We start from the raw sequence: 15,575 nt of genomic DNA, 5'->3' as shown, positions 1-15,575 counted from the left end.
CAATCGTTATACGCGTACACAGGTTTTGTTTTGTTTTGTTTTGTTTTTTTTTCTTCTATTTTTATGAATCTCTTCTCTTAAGAGTTGCACGAACGATAACAAATGAAAGACGAGAGGTTTTGTACTTGTTACCACACTATATGCAAGACTTCCTTTTTATTGGTACTACCGTTTTGTTTTCGTGAAGAGAAGAGAAGAAAAAGAAAGAAAACAGCACCCCATCAAATTGCTTATTCAGCTTTTTTTCTCTGTGTGTCCTGCGGGGCTCTTATGTGTGCCAAGACGACCGTGCAAAGCTAGTAAAAAAAAAAAAACAGAGGCAGACACCGCTTTTTTTTCTTTTCTATTCCCTTCTAAAGCTGCCCTAAGTATTTACTCAGCTAGCCAGTAGCCGTTCCGTTTGCTGCATCATTCCGATTCACCTATATATACATACACACACACACACAACGATGGATAGCGTGAGCTGTTGAGACATTTCGTGCTGGCCAACGTTTCCTCAGTTTCATGATCGACACCCACCAAAGAGGCTAAAAAAGAAAAGCCCCCCCTTTTATTTCTTCTTCTTTCTCTGCTGGTTTGCCGTATGTAGAACGATAGCTCAATGTACATCCGCACGGTGCAACGTTCATCGTCTGCGTGTGTATGCACGCGTATGTGTGTCGGCCTACATCTGGCTCCCGTCTTTTCTATATCCTCCTCCCTTCTCACACCAGTTCTGAACACTTTTGCAATGATGAACGACCGGCTAAAGAGGGGAAAAAAAGAAAACTTTATCGACCCTTTTTTGTTTTAAGAGAAACGCTTGCGTTTTCAATTTTCCAAAGTCTTGAAGAGTTTCAGCTGAATTGATGCCTTTTATTACGGATACATCCAACAGTTGCGTATCGTGCTTAATTGGCCAACTTTAATGACAAGGGGCTCTCCGACATTCGTTTGACAAAGTCATCAGGGCAAATCAAGAAATAACTCCTTTCAACCCCCACATCACTCGGCTCGCTTCTTCTCTCCATTGTAAGTTTGGAAACGTATAGAACTATGTCAACGACGCCATAGTGTACGGACGACTACGAGCACCGACGGCATCTAAATCAAGTGAGACAAGTAAGAGGGGCGGATAAAGAAAAGAGGGACAAATAAGAAAAGGAAAAAACAAAAAATCTATAGATTGTTGGACGAGATTTGTCGTGCAACCGCGCGCACGTCCCGCTCACGGTGCAGTTTTTTTTTTCTGATCGTGAGCGTGAATTTATTCCTATACCTGTGCCCACTTGAACGATAGTCATCATTTTGGGGGGGCTGGTGTCACGAAAGAAAAATCTAGAAATGTATTGTCACGCTGACTGGACTAGCCAACCAGTTCAACAGCTGATCCATATCGCATTCGGTTCTTTATATTCTATATATATTATATACTGTATATAGCGTCTTGGTTATTTTTATCTTCTATTTTTGATTTTGATTTTGATTTGTTTTAAAGATTGTGTGACTGTCCCAGTGTTAAATGTGAAGTACGCTACATGTTGTGTACACGCCTTCCACATGGTATACGTGTACATCAGATAGGACCGATTCACGGCCTCTTGAATTCTCGTTTCCCACCTCAAAAGGAGCTGACGTGATACACAACAAGAGAGGTCGGTTGATTTGGCCAAGAGGATTGGCGCTTTGATTGCGATGGTAAGAACAATTCATTTGGTTTTTTTTTTTTTAAGTACGTACGTTTACATCGTCGTGTATGATGTACAGAAATCGACTGTGTGTCCATGCGTTTATAAAAGAGGGTGGCCAGCATCGTCAGTAGACATTGGGCAAGTGATAGAAGGAAAAAGGAAAGGTTGACGGACGGGCCAAGGTTAGATTTGGTATAGTTTGTTGTTGCGTGCCGCCCAACCGGCTGAGCTTCATCACTACACGTCATCAGAGACGTGTTTTTCTTTCCGTCTGACGGACGCGCGACGGACGGAAAAAAAAAAGAGAGAGAGGTACCGTTTTGAATACGATGCGAAGGCGGATTAGATTCGGTTGACGTGAGGGATTCAAAGACGAAGAAAAGCACAAAAAATAAAAAGTTTACTTTTAAAGTTTAAGTTTCTTTTCTGTTTGTCAACAACATTTTTTTCTTTGCTTACTTCCTTCACAACAACAACAAGAAAAGTATACCGATGAAAATCAATGACATTATTTATAAAACAACATATTTTTTTATTTCGCTACTGAACACGGACGCTTCTAATTTTGTTGCGCAACAGTTTTCACACCTGATTAGCCACGTAGCCTCTAGTTCTTCTATCCTTTTTTTCCATTGCTAAAGAGAGAAAGAGGAATCGTCCTTTTTTTTTTAAATTCTTACACGATACGTGCTAACAAGATAAAGGACTCCTGGAAGAAGAAAAGAAAAAAAAAAGTTGTAGTTAACGTAGCGAAAAGCAACAGCTGTTAGTCGAGTCAACGAACAACTTTCTAATCGGACTGTACGTTATATGTATATACCATACTAAAAATTTAAAAAAAAGGGAGCAACAACAACAACTCATCGTAGTCTTTTTTTTTTTCGCTTTGGTCTTCACTAGCCTTTTAGATTGTTACAAGTACGCAGCTGCCACGGCTGAAACGAAAGAGACAAACACGAAACGAAATTAGACGACAGTTGATGGCGATGAACTATTACGATACCGTGTGCCATTGACGTTTTTTTTGTGTGAAGACTTAATGTGCGCTTTGACGATACATCACGCGTCGCTGTCGTAGATGAATGCAAAGAGAGGAAGAGCAGCTTAAGAGTTGACGAACCATTTTTCAACGTGTGGCATTGGCCATTATGAGATGGAAGAAGCCAAAGCAGCTGATCGTTTTCGACGCTCTTTTTCTTTTCTTTTACCTTTACTAGGATAAGAAAATTGGAGAAAGGAAACTTAACCCAGGCTTTAAAAGCTCTTATATAACTCATCATAAATGGAAAAGAAAAAAAACAAAAACTCTTTTATGATTAAAGACTGTGCGTGTATATGCGCATGTCCCAATTCCTCCAGTCTAATCCTGCACTTAAGAGCGTTACGACCCCTGCAAAGTCCAGCGAGTCACTGCCATGCTTCGCCATGGTTTTACAATGTTATTGGCTTTAACCAGCAGTAGTCAGCCCATAGTCTTTCGTAACTCAACCGAGCAGCCAACTAACCGATCATTGTGCGACACGTAGTCTCTTCCTGATGCTGTCTTTCATGAATAGTATATACGTTAAGCCGGACGAGATTCCCAACTAAAATGTTCTTTATTCTTTTTTATTTTTTTTTAGATGAGAACAGAGTTTGAAAAAAGTAGGTGAAGTAGGGGATGTAAACAACAATCGGAAAAATTGACTGTACAAGGTTGGCTGCTCTTCAAGACAACCATTTCGATTCAGCTGTATATAAATGTGGAGAAAGAAAAGAAACTTGACGATGTTGATGAAAGAAAATATTTCTAGTTGCTGCTGGCCACTGTTATACCGAAGTTCGATGTCATCGCCTATTCAAATCTCTCACCTGCGCTACCCCATTTTTTTTTTTTCCTCAGCCCCTCTGTCCTCTTCTTGACTGTTCATTCTTATCTTCTTCTTTTCTTATTGTGTCCGATAAGGTATTCCCTCTTCCCTCATCGTTGGTATAATCATTTTCTTCTGTAATGTCAGTCGCAGGAATGGCATCGAAGCAGCCCATCCGCACGGCCGCTTAGTTTTCTCGCTACTTTGGATGTATAATAGACACGAGGAGGTGGTAGAATGACCGTCATGTCGGAGCGCCTCATCATCATCACGATTGCACGAGGTGGCTGCAACCGTTGATGCTGCAACAGCAGCTGGTTAGTAGTTATTGTCGACAAGATTTTTTCTTTTTCTTTTTTGTGTGGAGTCATCGGGTGTGTCCTCCCTTGTCTTCGCTCCTTTTTCTTACTTCGACGACGTGGATAACAGACAGAACCCGAGAGTTGAAAGAGGAACAACACAAAACATAACAGACAAAAAAAAAAAAAGGTGGATAAAAGATTGCTCTTTCTTTTTTTTTATTATTTTCCTCCTTCTATCATCTTCTTCTCATCTTTTTTTTTTTTTCTGAAAACCTCTCCGGTGATTCCTGGTTCAAATTGGACGTACAGACTATCGTCTTCATCGATATTTTACTTTTGTAGCCTCTCTTTCCCCTCTAGTCCTCGTATAACTGTTAACAGTAGGGGCTTTTTCAAAGGTTCTTCAATGGTAGTTGATTAACTTTCCTTTAATGAGCTTCTAGTTTTTTTTTTCATATTTTTAATAGACGTTCAATTTCAACGATCGTTTGATAATTGCTCCGCGTACTCTCTCAGACGTTTCGATTCTACACGAACGTTTTCAAAAGATGTTTTTGTCTTTCCTTTAAATTAGTAGATCCCCACCGAAATCCTTGTTTGAAAGCATGTGTACGCCATCTTTGATTTGTTTGTTATCTTTCTTTTTTTTTTTTTTTTAGATGGTGCTTGCTCCCTTTATGGATTTTTTCCCCCCTCTTTTCATCTTGTCCGTCTCCATTTTCATCCATTTCCTGAACGTTGGTGGGGGGGTAAAAACGGAATAGAAGCAAACAAACCAGAAGGAATCATGTGGCTGCTGCTGCCGGGCCGCCCTTAAAAGTATCGCGTTTCTCAACTGTGCATTGCAGGAGCGGCAGTCAAACCCAAAGCTCCTGGCCGTGTTGATTTCTGGATGAAGGCGTCGCTGTGCTGCTTTATGCCAGCGGTCAGAGTAATGCTTTATCCTAAAAAACAGTAAACGCAACGGACGAAAGAGCGGCCGTTTTGAGTGAAAGTAAACGATTGGAAAACAGGAAAACAAACCCCTCCCTCAAAGAAATCCGTGTATTGATTGTGTAAATAGTGGGAAGCGGCTCGTGTGATGGCTGAAGAAAGAAAAAAAAACACATACATCGAGCAGAAGAACTAGAAAAAAAGGAAGAAATAGTATATATAGGCTACAGCTAATAATAATAATAATGATGGCGATGATAAAAAGAAAAGAAGGGGGTCGAGACGTGGACGAATAAATAAAAGAACGAAACGGAAAGAAAAAGAAGAAATAAAGTGTTTATAGTCGGTCGAAGAGGAAATAATAAGTGGTTAGCCAACGAGGACGGCCGAGAGAGAGAGAGAACGAACGAAACACGCGCGATTTCAGCTTCGCTCCAAACGTTTGATTGACCGGAGCAAATGGCTTGAACATATATAATACACGGTCATCCATCGTGCGAAGGGTTTATTTATTTATTTCTTTTTTCTTTTCTTTTAATCGGCATCGTTCTCTGTAATATTACAACGTTTCAGTTGCTTCTCTCTGAATTCGTTTCTTGAGCTTATTTATGTTTGACATTGAATTTTTCTTATAACTAAGTAGGGCTGTATGAATTTAGCTAATAAAGGGACACAATAATAATGTTTTTAACAAGTTTTGGCAATTACCGCAAACGGTAAACGCTTAGATGTAGAGGTGAACGCGGGATAGATGCAACAAACTCAACGAATGACCGACAACGTTCCCCAATCACCCAACAGGATGGTATATGAGTAGACTAAGAAAAATAGCAGAAGAAATAAAAGTCTACACGTACACAAAACAGAGACATAAGTGAGAAGAAAAAGGAAACCTCAAAAGTTGATGGTGAAAACACGCGGTGGATTGTACCGTCCGAAAGCAGAAAAACAAAACAATAAAACATGCGGCTGTTTGCTGTCCGCGTATAACAAGTGCCCGCCAGTGCATCGATAAAAATAGTCTACTGAAAAGAAAGGAAAAGAATAGAAAAGTGCCCACACACATCAGTTATGTAATACAACAACACATATTGTATATACTATACACCATAGAGATGTGTACAGTATATTTGAAACTTGAAAACTCACCAACCGTCTCGAAAGCCTCAAAGCGAAGCAAAAAGGAAGGCGAGACAAATAAAAACAAGCTCAAAAGAAGAAGACAAACGACAATAACCCAACAAAAACAAAATAAAGGAAAACAAAGTAGTCTTTTCTTTACCAACACACAACAAGGAAGAAAAGCAAAACTCAATTCAAACAACAACAAAAATGAAAGGGCGACCGTGCCTGGAACGGACTTTGAACGGAAGTCATTTTCGCTTATATGCCAGGTGAGCTGCGCGCGCGGAGACTGTGAAATATTGTTACAGGTAACAGACAAGTAAGTATACAGGCCGAACACGGACCTTCGGTCGGCTCGAACAATTCTCTCTCCGCCCTCTTCCTATCCACTTTCCTGCCAACACACACAAACACATTTAACATGCGTGCTTCAAATCTTTTCCTGATTCTGTTTTTCTTTTCAAAGAGCTTTCTCGTGTGTGTATCCCACCTGACGTCCACACTCATGACGCCAATGTCTGTATTGACTTTATAAATTTATTCCGCCCGCACGCTCGCTGCTCCGCTGATGAATAATGTGTTTTTTTTTAAATGAAGGTGCCATAGGATATGATGAAACTGATACCACTTTGTGTTTTGTTTTTTTTTTGTCGTCAAAAAGGTTTGCAAGAAACGCTTCGTTGATCACCACACCCCAAGGTGTGTACCGACACGTGTCTTTAATGAAGGACATTAGGGAAAACGAGATTTTGGTAACCCTTACCCCGATTTCTATACCTTTTTTCCCAAACTCTTTTTTTTTCAGAGGGTTTAGTGTGGAAGTAAATTGCGTTTCACTTCTCCTGAATTTTGAAAAGGAAGGGTACGAAATGGAAGACACATTCCATTTGCTTCTTCTGCATTTTCCCACTGTTTTCCATAATTTTCTTTGTTGCTAAGGTCTTGACCAAGGCAGTTGTCGTCTGGATCTCGTTCAGACATGAAACGTTTGTCCCTTTTTACCTGTGCATGTGTGTGTGATTGTTACGTCGTGTCAGCGTGGACGTGTCCAGACCAATTGATCGCAACCTTTACTTACCTGTCCTGCCCTTAGCTGTCCTGCCTTACCTGCAATTAGTAAGTCCAACCATTTTCTATTAACATCAGGGGAGCAGTGCGTTTTTTAACTATTCATTTGGCATCGAATAGTTCAGATTTTGACGAAATGTTGAAATTCTTGTTTTGGGTTTTGAAAATGTACCTTACAACCTGAACGTCGTGATTGATTCAATATGTCAAAAGTATTTTTATTTGTTCAATGGATCGATCGTCTTGCTGGCTCTCGTGGATCCGTCATTGCTGTATCTTTTGTTGACTATCCACGTTATTGACTTGATTGATTTTTATTAAAAATTAACTATTTCTTCTTGAAATCTATGGCATAGACTCTTTAATGAGGGAAATTTACAACTCTGTTTATTGGATCTGTTGATATTTTGGCATTGAGAAACAGCTACTCTTCTCCCCGCTGTTATCTCGATTTATTTATCTAAAAAAGAAAAAAAAAGAAATGGTTATATCGTGTTTTGCCTCGTGCTGCCCATATAAAGAAAAAAAAAAAGGAAAGACAGGAAGAATGAAATGAGGCGGTCAACGTTTTCTAGCCAGTTGGGGTATCATAAAAAAATCCCAGAAAAAAAAAAAGAAAAAGAAAATCAGACTTAGCCTAATAGCCTATATCAGATACGGGGGCTCCCTAAATGAGCGCCGTCATATAACTATTCAAGTTGGTCGGTCACGATCCAACAGCCCCTTCCAACAATAGGGTCATCAGGAGATGCTGCATCTGAGACGCAAGAAAATGAAGAGGGGGAAACAATAAAAAGGGGTGTTGCTTTTTTTTTTCGTGAAGGAAGAGACCCTGTTTTATTTGTGAAGAAGAAATCAGAAAGAAGCTCTAACCCGAATGTTTTGTTGTTTTTTTTTTTTTTTTAGTCGACTACTCCCCCCTTGTAGAAAACACACTAGACGTGGCCGATACCTATCTCTACCGTGTCTTGCCATGTCCTTTTGTTTTGTGTTTACTCCATGTCCATCTGGTTGTTTTTTTTTTCCTGTCTGATTTATTTTTTATTTTTTTCCTTGTCCTTTTAAATTTTAGTTTCTTCTTTTTTGCATTATAAATGACATCACAGGGAATGGCCACTAGAAAACCCTGTGGCTGTCGAGAGAATCGTGTATATATATATTTTTTTTTTGCCGAGTCCCTCCACTTCCATGACGCTTGTGGCTCCTATATTTTATCTCTCAAACACAGTGGAACAAGCCGTTAAACTCTTTTGAACGAAACCTGAAGAAAACACGTGGCATACATCTCTTTTTTTGTCCCCCCTCTGTGGGCTCTCTCACGTTGGCAGGCATGTTTACGGCATTGGGAAAATGAGAAGGAGACGTTTACGTGCTCCGGCATAAGAAGGTAGGAGAGAAGGACGAAATTACGCAACACTCGCCCCCCCCCCCTTTTTTTGTGTTTAAACTTGCCTCTTTTTTTTTTATATTGAAAGTTTATTTTTAGCTTGCTTACAATTTGATGACGAAAGAATTTACACAAGTGACTACTATTTATCTATTATTCGTGTTTCTCTAATCAATTTGAATCTTTTTTTTTTGTTGTTGAAATACTGAAAGCTGCTTTAGTTTCTTTCAATTACCTAACGTCAAGGATGTCGAATGACGAGAGATTTTTTGCTCTTTCTCAAGGGGGACGAGCTATAACGACATGGTAGTGAGTTTCATTTAGAGAGGATTTGAAAAAAAAAAAGATGTAATGTTTACTGTACAGAAATAAGAAGCAATTCTTTACAATAGAACTTTCTATTTTATTTTTATCTATGAAAAATTTGAAATAATGTCAACCACGTATACAAAAGCATTTGGCCTTTAAAGCTACGACGTAGAGGATCGCAATGAATATTTTAGTAGACAATGTTTTTATTTTTTTCGTCCCATTCGAATCTTTTCTCGTGTCTTTTGACTCGGAGCCGATTTTTGATGTACAGATTTCAAGTCGAAAAGCAGAGCGGCCAGTGAGAAAACAGGCAGCTGCAACGTGTTGACGCTATAATTCTTTTCTATTTGCGATAACGTAAAATAAAACTGGCAACATCTTTCGTTTTTCTTTTCTTTTTTGTGTGACATTTTTCTCTTGTTTCAGTCAACAGCTTGTGCCTGCTGTGTGGAAATGGCACTCGTGAAATCACGCCAACTCACGGCGCTTCAAAAGGTTTATTTACATTCCGCGATGTACGTGTATATGGTGATACTTGCTATGCAAGTTATTTGCATAGTAGCCAGAGAATTGGCACGCATCGTGTTTCTACATCACTCGGAGCTTTAATTTTTTTGAAAAACTTGAATAAAAACGGAATGGCAAGGGTTGACTCGTGTCGTTCTCGGCGGAAGGCGGTTGCTAACCACGTCATTGAGAGACTCGACGTGTTTAGCCAATTTCTTTTGACTGTTTTGAATTGTCTTTTTTTTTATGTCATAGTTTCTGGCCTGATTGAGGAACAGTTTTTCTTTCTTTTTTTAATTTTTGAGCTCGTTATTTTTGCACGAGTCGTCCTACTTCTTTTCCCATTTCGTAAGTTTGTCGATGTAATTGCAATCAATGGCCTTGCCCGCGTGATAAGGTGGGAAACGCCTCATCGATCCATCCGTGTCGATAAATTGACCGCATCCGCTAAATTTTTTTTTCTTCCTTTTCCTATTATGTCCACATTGAACAATTAAAATGGAAAGACTCTTTTTAAAAAATTCAAATAAATCCCGTGCAAAGGGAAAGATGCAAACGACCAAGCGCAGAAGAAAAGAGGGGGCGACATTTGATGATTGAATCGACCCTCGATTCCCCAAATGTCCTGAATACCAATCCAACCTGCTGAGTGTAGTAACATCATTCTTTTTGCCTGCCTCTCTTTTCTTCTTCACCCTGCGGCGCCGCCAACGCATCCGACCTTCACTGCTTTAGCGGGAGCATCGCCTCCAGCTCGTTGTAATCAATCATCCGGCGTGCGCGTTTTTCGTCAGCCGCCGCGCGCTCCCATCGACCGGTTAATCATCCGCCGCCGTCTCTACCGTTCTTCTCTTTATCCTCTTTTGATTTTTTCCCTATTTCCCCCCCCCCTTTTTTTTTTTTTAATTTCCTTCCCTTATCTTGACTTATAAATAGTCTCTTATTTTATTTTCAACTCGGATAATGATTGAATTTCCCTATAAATAAAACTACGAGACCGGCAGGGATGTGCCATTCTTATGGATTATCTCTTCTTTTCTGCGTTCAATTGAACAGTATAAGCCGATTTATGCCGAACTAGATTTGAACTTCTTTCAGTAAATTCCCCCCCGTCTTTCATTTCTGTACTTGTGTCATCTTAAAAAAAAAAAAAACGAAGCTAACGGGAAAACACAGTTTGAGGGTAACGAGCATAGCACACTTTTCAGCTGGCGTTTGTGCGTGTGATGAACGCGTTCCGGAGTGAAAGCGGAACAGAAGACAGGACCCTGTAATCATAGGTGCTAATATGTTAAAGAGGGAGAGAGATCCATTATGGTGGTACACTTTGAATGTAGACTTGTATATTGCACGCTGGCGGGAAAGTGCCGTTTGCAGAGGGAATTCAAGACGGCAAAGAAATGGCTGGATTAAAGACCCATTATTACTAATGATGGGCTTTTTTCATTGAGGCCCTTTTTTTTTTTGTGGTCAACGTGACCATGTAATCTACCGGCTGGTTTGATGACTAGATGTGTTATTTTCCTTCTTGTTTCTCTACGTTTACATATTCGGAAGCTATACTCTTGGTTCACTTGTTATTCCGTTCATTCTATGCGGCGTACGTGTATATAAAAAAGAATTAAAAAAAAAAAAGCAAAAGAACCGGCATTAACAAACTCCCCTCTTCTTTGCTTGGGCCATCGTTAGCCAGTGATTTCCCGTCCCCCCCCCCTTTTTTTTTGCTGGCCTTGTCTACTTGTTTATTTTTATCGCTTTTCTTTTTTCCCCTCGTTTTTGTTTACTTTTTATTTTATTTTATTTTTTTTTTTTGGGAGGTTGTTGTTGTTCATATTTAAAAGAAGCAAATGTATTGCAGGGACGTTTTCGGCAACGCCCTCTGGCATTCATCAGAAGACGACAAATCGTCGCTATCGTATCTAATGTTACCTTGGCTCGTAATCTCCTGTCGCCCAGCAGCCATGGGGCGTAATTGCTAATTCCACGGGACAGTCACGTCGTCCTTATTTTTATTTTTTTTTAAACAGAGTGATCCTTTTTTCTTTCCTTTTTTTTTTTATTTTCGCTCTCTTTCATCTTTTCTTTTTTGTTCCTATTTGTTTTCGTTGGCATGCTTTTTCGTTGGCCCGTTCGTTTATGACTCCATTCGGCAGGGACACACATATGTTTGTAGCGCAAAAAATTTATATTATGGCTTGTTTGTCTTGGCCCTACCAATCGACGACGTCACGCAATTATCGGTTATCTTTCGCTGCTATTTTTTTTTTTTTTAGCAAGATCCGCAGTTTTTCATCCTTTACACTCGCGCTCGTTCCATATCTATTTATATCCGTACTGCGCATACCAGAGAACTGATGTTTCTACATAACCCCGTGTCGTTGACGTGCTGCTTGCATAATAACAACCCAAATGAAACTTGAAATTCGTTTATTTCGAAAAAAAAAAGAAAAGAAAAAGAAATTCATTTGAGAGTTGTGAATTGCAAAACATTTGATTTTCAATCTGACGTCTTGTTTAGCATGTCATTGTTTCAGTCGAACCGTAGGATTAGGGACACATTCCGTTACGTTGTAAAACAGTTAGCCATATCCATTCGGTGCTGCCCGTCTTTGAATATCCGCATGAGTGGGACTGAATGGCGCGATGCAAGTGTTGGTATTTTCAACGTTCACGTTGACATTCTTTAGCGCAACGTGCAAACAATGGCCATTGGGGAAAGTGTTGGTCTTATTTTTAGACAAGTCATCCATTGGGTAACTGTGTCGTTGGTCTACAACGACAACAATAAAAGAAAGAAACCAGGAAATTGACCAGTGATTCACTTTGCGCTCCGAGCTAGGCATTTACTTCCCTTTCTTTTTGTCTGTTTTCTTCGCTTTTTTTTTTACATCGTGAAAAGATGCGGCTTGTAAATGTTGGGCGAATGTTATGAATGTCAATGACCTTTTGAGTGCCAGTATCCGCGATATAAATATTGTGATAACTGAAAGAAAAAAGAGGCTTTCAGGTCACGCCAAATGTCGGAAGTTATTGTAACGTATTGCTCTGAGATACTCTTGATTTTCTCTTCATCCTGTCGAGGGCCCTCCTTTCTTTGCCTCCCCACACATTTTTTTTTGCTAAGTGAAGAGCGTTGTTTTTATGACCGGAAATTTCTGCTATGATTGAATGTGTAAGTATATAGTTTTGTGTGTGTGTGTGTGTGGGCCGTCCCTCTTTTTTTTTCTGTTTCGTCCATCCAACTGGGTTTTGCGTTTCCCACTTTTGTTTTGTTTTTTCCAAACGCCCTCGGTTCGCTTGTGCCTTAGCAGCGACCCATAAGACCCAACTGCTGGTGTCTTTTTTGTGTGTGTGTGTGTGTGTGTGTTTTGCGTGGGCGACAGTAAAAGGAACGACAGACAGCGAGATTGGATTGCCTGCACGTAACTCAAGAACAATCTCCCAACTTGGTAATTGCGATATACTTTTGTTTCATATCAAAAGGGGTTGGGGGAGGTCTTCCATTTGATGTCGTCACTTTGTTTAAGAGGGACCTTGCAACTCGTGAATTGTTTCTAATTGACCTGTACGCAGCTCCTGTTCGAGATCAGACACATTTATCCTTACTGGACTAGGGTTACATGACACCGTTCAATTTAGTCAATTAAACCCCAGCGTTCAATTCGCCTCCTAAAGACATCATCGCTTTCTATAGTTGGCCAACTTCGGCCGTCTATTCGATGCATGTCGAGAGCTCTTAATGTAGCTCAACACTATCCTTTCGTGAATAGGTATAGTAAATACAATGACGAATGTCGCTGAAAGGTAGAATCAAAGGGCTGAATGGCGTCGATCCAAAGTATTTCAGATCACACAGCGCTGGGCTTTTGCGCTGCTTTTAGTGATGACGCCAGTCGGCTTTTTCGACCCTAAAGAGGTTCGACGCTCTTTTTCATGATAGAGCACACACGCCATCCGTCTCTCTTCCTCGAGTTCTGACTTGCGTTTTTTTTTTTTTTTTAGTTATCCCCTCCTTTGGGCTACACCATCCCCTATTTCTTGCCTATTTTCATTGACTTGTTTCCATCTGCTGAATGCGCAAATGTGTCGACATTCCCGGCGGATATCCACTCTTGTTATCCACTTGGTCGTAAGGGCGAAGATCTCCTCGTCGTCCACGATTGTTGTAAAAGCATCTTTTTTCTTGATCACATCCGATGGTACTTGAATAATCGCATTTCTATGGGAAGAGAGCCGCCTCCGTTTGCCTTACCCGCCCTCTTGTTGATTATGTAACAACGTGAGCCGCACGAACGCGCAAACTCTTGCAGGGAAATTTTTCAAAGTTCAATGTTTTTTTACTTTTAATTGTCCAAGTCATTGCTATTGTTCTCCGTAGAAATTTATCGAATGTGATGCAAAAACAAAGGGGCGTTCGCCATTTCAATCAATAAACCAATGCAGATGGGATGGGAGGCAACGGTTGGCACGAAATGATTTTTGAACATCACGTACGGGTCAATCACGAACTAGCGGTAAAGCAAAAAAAAAAGAAAAAAGCGATTTGTGATGATTTGTTCGGTCGTGATGCGATGCTTTTAAACGAACGTGGTTTTCGACTTTCATGATTTGTGATTTTTAAAATGGCGTTGTTATTTACCGATGACTGGCATTTACACACGTAGACTAATGGCGAGGTGGTTGACTCTCTTTTCATCTTTTCCCTTTTTTCATAGTGATGGGAACAAACAAACAAACATAAAAGACTTGCTGGGAAAAGGGCTCTGTTTGAAATAGATATATGGAGAAACAAAACAGCGAAATGTTTTTTTCTTTTTTTTTTATTCCCCATTATTTACAATTTTATTTGAACGTCTCTTTTTTTTTTAGAGGTGGACACGGTTGGGCGGTTTTTGTTGCTCCACAACCTGCTCCGTTCTAAGACTTTTGCTGTTTTTCCTTGTCGACATCTTTCATGCTCTGTCTAGAGGAATTTGCCTGCATTATTTCTTTCGTTTCGTATAAGTTATGGCCTTGGCTGCGTGTCACCGAGAATGAAAACTTCAACGGTGAGACGGACAGGTAAAGAAATATCCCAGGGAAACGAAAACAAATTTGAAAAAGAGGAAAAAATCATTTGGGCTCTTGTGATTTAGACGTCTCTCTTTACGCGTTCTCTTATTCTGACTGGTCCCAAAAATAGCGGGGTGTCAAATTCTCATTAACAAAAGTCCTAACTGCTACTCACGTAGCTCGTGTGTTTGTTTCACGTGCACACTTTTTCGACCATTGCTGTTTGAGCTGTGGGGTGACGCCCTACTTTTTTTTTTTCTGTTTTTGTGTTTTTTTGGGGGGTTTTTTTTTAAATTTTATTTTTAAAGAGGCGTGTGTGTTTGTTTTTTAGAGAGAAAAGTGTCCTGTCAGCCAACTCCCTTTGGAGACAGACACCTACACTGATCGAGTTTTTTTTTTTTTTTTTTTTGGAAGGAGAAGGAAATTATTGATCATTAAAAGCTAATCAGAGCTCTTTCTGGATGTGTGTTGTCCTCGGTCGTTATTTTCGTGTGTCTCTTCATTCCCATTTGATCCGAAACTCATCAATGACATGCCTCCTGTGTCACGACACGTTTTGACGTCATCCTACCTTCCCTTTTTTATTTTTTTATTTCATATATGTTATACCGTTCCCCTATATATCGTAGCCTCCTTGCAAGCATGAATGGCAAGGACACACTGAGAAAGGTCTTTCGTGCAATCGCGTGTCATATGCATTTTCTTTGATGTCAATCTGTCTCGGAGACCAACTTGCACACACAGCCAAACCAACTTTTTGCGTCTATCCCCTATCACTAACATACTTCATCGTAGGTCGATCAGAAATAAGAGGCTACATCAATAGTAAATCATGGATCATTTCTACCACGTTTTCTTTACTTGAGAATCCGCGTCGATCGATGGAGCCCCCACCAAGAAATAGAACTTGTTTGGTTTGATTCCTCTTGAAAAATTCCATTCGCCACTAACGTTGCAAAGAACAAGTTTGCTCTGAATCTTGCTCAACACTTATCGACAATGACTAGCGTTCAATAATCTTTTTTTTATCACGAGTCTTTACGTGTCAATACTTAATTCCGTCTCTCTTGGCACACAACACAGCGAGCATCACGCTGGCCCCGTGATGTCATCGTATGTTCCACTAACTTTCTGACTACATTATGGCCTTTTCACTGGAAGGACCTTTTGAATACGTTATAGGCGTCTGTTATGGCGCTGACTTGGAAGTTGCTACCTAGCGGATCAGGACAGACTCGTTCCTCCACGACAAAGGGAATCGATTTCTTTTGAACGGACGACAACACTTTTCGGGGTGGGTTGACAGACGATAGACTTGAAACCTTACGTTTTACAAACCCGCAATGCCATTTTTTTTTTCTCTCTC

At 40.1% G+C, this 15,575-nt stretch overlaps 1 long non-coding RNA gene across 31 annotated transcripts in view; it reads left to right on the top strand.

Annotated features, from left to right (window-relative positions):
• The window catches only part of LOC116918949, a 120,848-nt gene that overhangs the window by 46,373 nt on the left and 58,900 nt on the right, over window positions 1-15,575 (top strand). For 19 of the 31 annotated variants that reach the window (XR_006644326.1, XR_006644332.1, XR_006644325.1 and 16 more), the window contains 3 exons: window positions 1,481-1,680; window positions 3,296-3,840; window positions 4,485-6,999. This is a non-coding gene — a long non-coding RNA (uncharacterized LOC116918949). The remainder of the gene's footprint in view (window positions 1-1,480; window positions 1,681-3,295; window positions 3,841-4,484; window positions 7,000-15,575) is intronic. The other 12 variants (XR_006644351.1, XR_006644347.1, XR_006644346.1 and 9 more) reach the window with 7 other exon arrangements.

This window comes from Daphnia magna, linkage group LG3, assembly GCF_020631705.1.
Source record: "Daphnia magna isolate NIES linkage group LG3, ASM2063170v1.1, whole genome shotgun sequence".
NCBI lineage: Eukaryota > Metazoa > Arthropoda > Branchiopoda > Diplostraca > Daphniidae > Daphnia > Daphnia magna.
This window is presented reverse-complemented; position numbering and strand designations above follow the sequence as displayed.